The following is an 8077-nucleotide window of genomic DNA, read 5'->3' as shown; positions in this document are numbered from 1 at the left end:
GTCAAGATATATAAAACAATATAAACATGGAAAATTTAACTTTTTTTAAAGCTATTTTTTTAATTGCTTGTAAGAAAATGAACTTTGTTTTGAAATCTTTGATGTGCTGCATATTAAACTTAGAATATGTTTTGTGTTAGTCTTTGTAAAATGTGAAGTATTAAATTTATTTATTTTCATGTGAACAAATTAACCTAAATAGGTGAAATGTATTTAAATGCAGGGGTTGGAGATTGAAGGGGAGTTGCCTGAGAAAAAGACTTGTTATGAAGGAGTATTTTATAATTACTTTAGCATAGGTATGTTTATGTGATTTTTGACTTGTCTAAGAGCTGATAATTATTCTGTATTAGTATATGTGTGTGTGTGTGGTTCGCTCCCTCTTAGTTTTATATGAAGCAGACCAGGGCTGTATTTTTTATCATTCTACACAAGACTCCTTATTTTTTGGATCTATATTACAGGAATGGATGCTCAGGTGGCTTACGGCTTTCATCATTTACGTAATGAGAAACCTTACCTGGCACAAGGACCAATTTCTAATAAGGTCTGGTTTGTTATCTTATTATGTGAAAAGTCTTGTGATTACAAACTATTACCAATGATTTTTTAGAACTAAATTTGTTATTTGGATATTTGTATCTTGATGTAAATGTACCCTGCTGGAAAAAAAGCACAATGCTTATTTATTTTACCAGCTAAACTCTTCTAATTGATCATCGCAGCTGATCTATTCTGGTTATAGTTGCGATCAAGGGTGGTTCTTTACACCTTGTACAAGTGATCCATGATTAAGGTGAAATATCTTTAAGTTTAAGCAGTTTGTTTTGTTAAGAGGGTTGTTCTGCTTTATGATTTGTTGTTTGCTGATGGAAATAATTTATCAGCAAGTAGGATTCCACTTTGATTTAATTTTATTCTCTTGTTCTTTTCTCCTTCTAAAATTACTTGGGTTCAAGGGGTGAAAGCACAAAGCATATTTTTAAATGATTCTCTCCTGTTGTGGTTGATAATTTGTTCAGAGCTGTAGTCATTAAGAGTAACAATATTATGCCTTGATCATAATCTGTATTTGCTTACACGTCTTAATACTTTTTTGGCTCAGGGGACTAACAAATATTTTAAGGCTGCATGTCAAAAAGGTCAATTGCTCAGAATGGGAGCAAATTACTGTTTGTGAGTTTGTTTTATTTGCAATATAATTATATCTGGCAACGTGTTTCTTCTTATTCTTCTTAGATAAGTACCATCTCTGTCGCTAAGTACTATCATCATTTCTCCATTTTTCATTGATATTCTTATTCTATAAATCTCATTTTGTAATTATGTGTTCCTCTAGTGTAAGAGCTATTGTTGCTTTAAATCTTCATAACTATGGAAGTGGAATTTTCTCTTCGTTTGTTTAGCTTATTGTTTTAAGTTGCATGTTTTGTTGCTTCAGTCATTTTGCATGGTAGTACATCTTGCTATACCCTGCTGTTTCGTCAAGTTTTGGAGTTATTACTAATTTAATTTAAACTTTATATGCTTACAGGTGGAAACTAGCTTAAGTCTTATGTTCTTAATAATAAAAGGATTTTTTTTTTACAATGTGCAGGTATATTGAGATGATTTCTTTGGAGCAATTCTTGACAACATTTGTAGTTGAGACATTTAGAATGGAAGAATGTATTTCACTGATTTTTGTATACATTTCTTGTTTTGTATTTAGTGATAAAGGAATCAGAATTGGGCATAAATTATGTTGTAATATGATTTCTTAAGCCTAGACTAGTAGACTAAATATTGTAATTACATTTGAGTAATTAATAAAAATCTATTTATGCTACCTTATTTGGCTTCAACTTTCATATTTGTTTTCCTAGTTTTGTGTAAGTAAAAAAAGATTATGTTTCTCTAAGCTAATATAACACATGTGTTATACTAAAGTGTAGTATAACACAAATAATGTGTTATACTAAAGTGTAGTGTAGTATAACACAAAAAAAGTGTTATACTAAAGTGTAGTATAACACAAAAAAAGTGTTATATAATCGACTATAAATAACATAATTAAACACTTATCTATAAATTAAAATAACACAGAAATTGTGTTATCGTTGACAGTACAATAACACATCTGTATAACACTGATAAAGTGTTATGTAAAGTACCCTGACCTACAATAACATAGTCGGTCTTAACACATCAGAAAGTGTTATCGTATGTTTTGATAACACATTTTCGGTGTTATTAAAAGCATTTTTTCTTGTAGCGTTGGTTAGTTTTTTATCTTAGTTGAGTTTTCATGTGAGGTTATACTGATTTGTGGTGTTATTGGGGAGTGTATAAATGTAGAGGGAAGACTAAGCAAGAGTTTGAAGAGCTAGAAGTCACCAAGAACACCACCAAGGTCATCAAGAGGTATATGGTCACCTCTCATGAGTTTTATTTAGATTCTGTGAAAATTAATCTGTCCTGTTTAATTTTTTGTGATATGTTTAAATTATATTTTGGTACTGTAATAATGCTTATCTATGTGCTGATCATACATGCATGTTGATTATATGGTGTTGGAAGCTTGGAATCCGAAATTGCAAGAGTTTTGTTTAAAAATGCTTGTTGCTAGATTTTAGTCTTGACTTCAAACAGGTCAAGCAAACTCAATACTACTCTATTTCTATATTGTCTTGGGATTTTCGTACATCTCAGGACGATTAGATGAGGATAATACATTAAAACGTCCAAAATGGTTAAAAATTGACAAAGTTATGGCTTTTACAAAATTTGTATGTAATTTGGAAAATTGTTTTCAAAATCTGGTTAAACAGCCGACTTTGAGTGATTTTTTCTATGGGAAAATAATTGAGATTTTGGCTGATTTTTAGAATGAACCTTATTTTGTTATTGGTAAATCAATATGTAAAATTTCAAAAAGAAAAATAATGATTAGGATAAGAGTTATGGGTTTTCAAAGTTAAACAAAAAAAATTATGGAAAGTTCAAAAGAGCTTATGGACAGCCAATTTTGAAAATCTGTTTTGTTAAGTAAAATGAGTTCTTATAACCTAATTTTTGTATATCTATTGTTTACATATCCTTGTACGTGCATAATAAATTTTAGACCTAAATAAAAAACTAAAAGGATTTTATGAACATCTAAAGTTCACTAAAATGGTTTGTTTTTTTTTTCTAGACAGATTTGTAATAAGGTTTTTGAAAATAGTTTTCACCAAGTAAAAATGATTAATTTTAAATGATATTTTGCAAGGAAGTTCTTCCAATAGCGAAGTTTAGTTCTAAAAAATTTGAAGAACGTGGGAGCTATAGTTTTTAAAATATAAATTTTTAAACTAGGTTACCTACAACTTAAATATACAAAGTTTGTACTTGAGAAAAATAATGGAAATTGTTCTAAGTATTTGACTAAATGAAAGTTTTTTAGTTATAGTAATTATTAGTGTAGGTTTAACCCATTAAATAAATATGAATATTAAAAATTAATATTTTATTAAGGATTTATTTAAATGGTTTAAGAGAATTTAAAAAGGTGTCCAATGCCCAAAATTTTCCAAGACTTAAATTAAAATAAACTTTTTAAAATAAAATCAACTTTTATTCCAATTTTTTTAATAAATCTAAAATCTAATAAAAAATTATTCAAAATATTTCTTATTTAATTAATTCAAATTTAATTTTCAAGTTCTTAAATAAATATATTTTATTATTAAAATGTGTGATTTTTTTTGGTAAAAAAAATAAAAGAAAGGGTTAAATAAGTTAAGCTTGAGAGTTTTTGAAACTAAGCTTTTCCGGCTAGGTTCGATAATGAGAACAGAGTTTGAAATGTTGTAAAAATCTAACTTTCAAATAACTAGACTTGTTAAGGGAAGCTATGTCGAAAGTTGTAATTACCCTTATGGCTTAAATATGTGAGGATGAAAATACCCTTGTAGGTATTTTGTTATGACCTTAATGCCTAACGTAGAATATTTATCTACTATAATGCCATAATTAATTTGAATACATTGTAGGTTAGTTACAGTGTGGGCTAACCATGCGAAACTCTTTAAAGAACATTTATCGCGCGCAGCTAAGGACGTTTTGATAAGTCCGTTTATGATTTATGTGTATGCAACATGAGTTAACTAGTGTATTGCTTGGTAGATGTATGGCTTATACGCTAGTTAGAAAGAGAGGGCTCAATTGGAGATAGTCTCTAGGGGTGCTTACACTCCATGTGAGATATTATATATATTAAAGGTTGGAGTTTTGCCCGAGACCTAGGAGATAAGTATACCAGGTAAACTTCTGAACGATCTTAGGAGTGCTTATGCTCCATTTAACTATATTGGGTTCTTTTAAATCGGTTCGCGAGCGTAATTGTTGGCCAAGAGATAAGTATACCAGGTAAACTTAGGAGTTTGTACGAGTCTAGGTGTGCTTATGCTCCAATGTGATTTATTATTATTAGGTCCAGTTAGCTACCATGACAATTGGCCAGAAGGTAAGTATACTGGAAAACTTAGAGGTCTCCATGAGGCAATGTGGATCCACCAACCTCGTTCATTGTTTGAAATTAGTATAAATACCCTAGGTAACTGATGGTTACCCTCGAGAGGGATTTCTAAACTAGACGTTAGTGTAGAGACTTGTGTCTCCACTGAGTTGAGAGGTAAGATGCTAGGGAATACTCAGGCAACTCCTAAATTGGATTCTAATGAAAATTATAATTATTGGATATTATTACCGTTTTGTTTCTGCTCTGGCCTGAATATTCTTCTGCATGATTCTCATACTCCGCTTTGCTTGATTATGGTATTGTTATACCGCTAGAACGCCTATCGTTCTTGAATTTTTTTATTAGATTTTGGATTTATCTAGAACGCTAAGTGTGAGGACAATGACCACTAGATCATCAGTTTCTATTACTTGTCTCTATATGTTGTTAAATTGACTTTCTAAGCATTATCGCTTACCTAGTTGCTCATGTTGTATGTAAGGACAAAGAAAAAATGAACCAGTGAGATGCCAGAGCCTACCTGCGAAACTGCACATGTGGTCCAACCCTTGGGTGTTTTCACTTTCAAGAAAGATTCTTTTGCTTATGTTTTAAACTATGTTGGGTTATCACCATACTTTTAAATACTTTTGAAGTTTATTGTAAATATTTTTAGTATGTGAACATATCATGTAAAAAAAAAATATCCGGACTTTTTAGACATTTTAAATTTTATAAATTATTTTAATTCCGCAAATTTAGTGCTAGGATTTTTGGGTTTTTAAAATTGGTATCAGATGTCGAGTTGAGCCAAATCTATAAACAAACCCATATGTACATTCCGCAAGATAGACCACCACTCACTGTAAATACTGCTTATAAATTTGTTTATAATTAGGTTGTTTCTTGTTTCTTATTGGTTGAGATGATATAACAACCCAAAATTATTAATGCACATAATTTCATCGTCAAGAATACAAGCCAACCTTCTTCAGAAAATGCTTCATACTTTAAAAATTGACCCTAAAGGAAAAAAGACAATTATATAAGAGGATGCTACAAAGTCCCAAAGAAAGTCGAAGAGGAATTTTCAACCTCTCCCTTCCTCAAAAAGTTCTCCATGATCATAAACTGGTCATCTATCACTTCACCTCTTTTTTTGCATAACGTTGACTTACTTATGTAAAAATTACTTTAGAGCTTGAACAATCATTATAATAGTCGTGTTGGCTACTTCTTTTTTGTATAGTTGATATGTTTTAGGCTATCATACCTTTGTTTTTTTTTTGTTTTGCTACTTTTATGTGCCATTTAGCTTTTCTGCTACTTCTCTTTGTTATTACGCACTACTTTCTCGTGCAAGTTTTCTATAATTAATGCTTGTTTGCCACTAACATTGATATCTTTTCAGTCAAAGCTCATATCGTATGGTTCTCCTCCTTAGAAATTTTTCGTTCTTCCATTTGAACATCATATTGGCCATCATGAAATTTCGAATATAGATCATTATCTTCGTTTAACTATACTAGTGTTATTTTAAGTAAAGTTTTACTCATCCTGATCTTTAATTCTTCTTACACTATATATGTTGAGAAGAATTTGTCAATGTACCTCTTTATTTTTATTATTATCACTTCATATAGCGCTTAATGTTCATCTTCTCCATTTCTTTAAATAGAATTTTTTCGATCTCTTTCACTAATTTTATTACCATCGTATTGAATAGAATTTTATTAATCCACTGATCATCTTCTTTAAACTCTACTTCCTTCACATCGAATAGAATTTTGTTGATCTTCTTCACTGATTCTATTACCATCGCATTGAATAGAATTTTATCTCTTTATATATCTTCATCTCTAAATTTTATTTCCTTCACATCGAATAGAATTTTGTCAATCTTCTTCACTAATTCTATTACCATCATACTGGATAGAATTTTATTGATCTCAAAGTTATTATATTATGCAATATGTTTATAGTATTCTTATTCAAACTTCATGTATGGGATGTTTGTAGTAATCAGTTTCACACCATCACATCATAAATCTTGATTTTAGATATGTAATTTGCACAATGCTCTGAATATGAAAATATTACTTCTTTTATTAATCAAACTAATTTAATGCATTGATATTTACTACTTACAATTTCAACAATATAGACTCATTCATCTTTAACTGTAATGATTCATTCGATATCCATCTTAGGGCACTACCTTTAAAGTTTAGTTGTTTCCAGTTCTCAATCCTTCTACCTTAGGAGAAGGTCCCCCTATTTTGGCGTTAGTCTTTTTAATGTACTAGGTCAATTATCCCCGTCACATGATCGCTTGGATTTGATTATTGACCCTCCAACATTCGAGGGTCGTATGCCCAATATCTTTAAATAATATACAATACTTTTCCTTATCCTCGACCCCAATGGGGAAGTCATTTTGAATGGCTCCCTCCAACTTAGTTTTTTCTAATTTTTCTGTATATATGACGTCAATTGGTGTATTTTAGTCAATATGATCTACATTTGACCTTTGGGAAGGTCGTCTTTCCCATTTTCCCTAGGTCAGAGGGGCTAGTGTCCTTTTCTTTTCTTTTTTCTTCTTTGCGTGTTGTGATCATGGTGGCTCACTTCTGCATTCTCTCCCGAACCTCTAAGACTCAGAAGACCTTTTTGGATTAAGAAAGAATTGCATTCATGTCATATGGTGGTTGTTGAACAAACTCCTCATGCAACATCGAATTAACAATTAATCCTTTTGCAAACAGCCTAGCTACCACAACATAATTTGCCTTATGAATTTGATTCACAACATCCATGAATCGCTCAGATACAACTTGGGATGTTGTTACAGATCTTGCTCAAAATGGTAAAGATCTTCCATTGACTTCCTTTGACTTTGAATGTTGTCATACGGTTTAATGAAGCTCGTCCATAAATCCTCAAAGTTATTTATTGATTTTGCAGACAGTTGTCTAAACCATAAAAAGGTTGGCTCGGATAACCCAGTTTCAAAGATTTTGTAGGGAATAGCCTCATTCCTTGTTTTGATTAGGATTTTCTTCTGAAATTAGTACATGTGATCAAACAGATCATTTGGCTCTCGTAAGAAAATAGGGTCGATCTGTTAAAAAAAAATGATTTTGGTTAAGCTAAAATTCAGTTAGCAGTGGGGGATTGTGCAACACCCCTTACAACTGTGGCTGTCAATTCTGCTGGCGTAATGGCATAGTACCGACCTATGAATTTCATGACTTCCTGAATGATTTCACTTTTCCAATCTGCAAGTAGTTCTACCTACGTGCTATCCTCTAAGGTGTCCTTCCTTTTGGCTTTTGCACTTTCAGCATTAATTTTCTCCTAAGTAATTTGGATAGCAGGTTCCTCATCTACTTCAAGGTTGATGGTAGGTGTCTTTGCTTGTGGTTAAGCTTTTTTTGGTGGTATCAGATTTTGACGATCCTGGGTCTGTGCATTTAATTGATCTTGCAAAAGCTTATGAGCTTCCTTTTGTACCCATTTCTTCTAGGTCTTTATCGTTGCCATTTATTTGCAAGCTTCATTTAGATGGTATTCCTGTCATTGCTGATTTACCTCAAA

The 8077-nt window shown here is 31.3% G+C and overlaps 1 long non-coding RNA gene across 1 annotated transcript; it reads left to right on the top strand.

Annotated features, from left to right (window-relative positions):
- Window positions 1-787, top strand: LOC133784184 (uncharacterized). The gene is made up of 3 exons (XR_009871188.1): window positions 1-299; window positions 465-547; window positions 726-787. It is a non-coding gene; the product is annotated as an uncharacterized LOC133784184 (long non-coding RNA).
- The last annotated feature ends 7290 nt before the right edge of the window (window positions 788-8077 follow it).

The sequence above is a fragment of the Humulus lupulus genome, chromosome 6 (assembly GCF_963169125.1).
Source record: "Humulus lupulus chromosome 6, drHumLupu1.1, whole genome shotgun sequence".
In the NCBI taxonomy this organism is placed as follows: domain Eukaryota; kingdom Viridiplantae; phylum Streptophyta; class Magnoliopsida; order Rosales; family Cannabaceae; genus Humulus; species Humulus lupulus.
The sequence above is the reverse complement of the archived record's forward strand: the minus strand, read 5'-3'. Positions and strand labels throughout refer to the sequence as shown.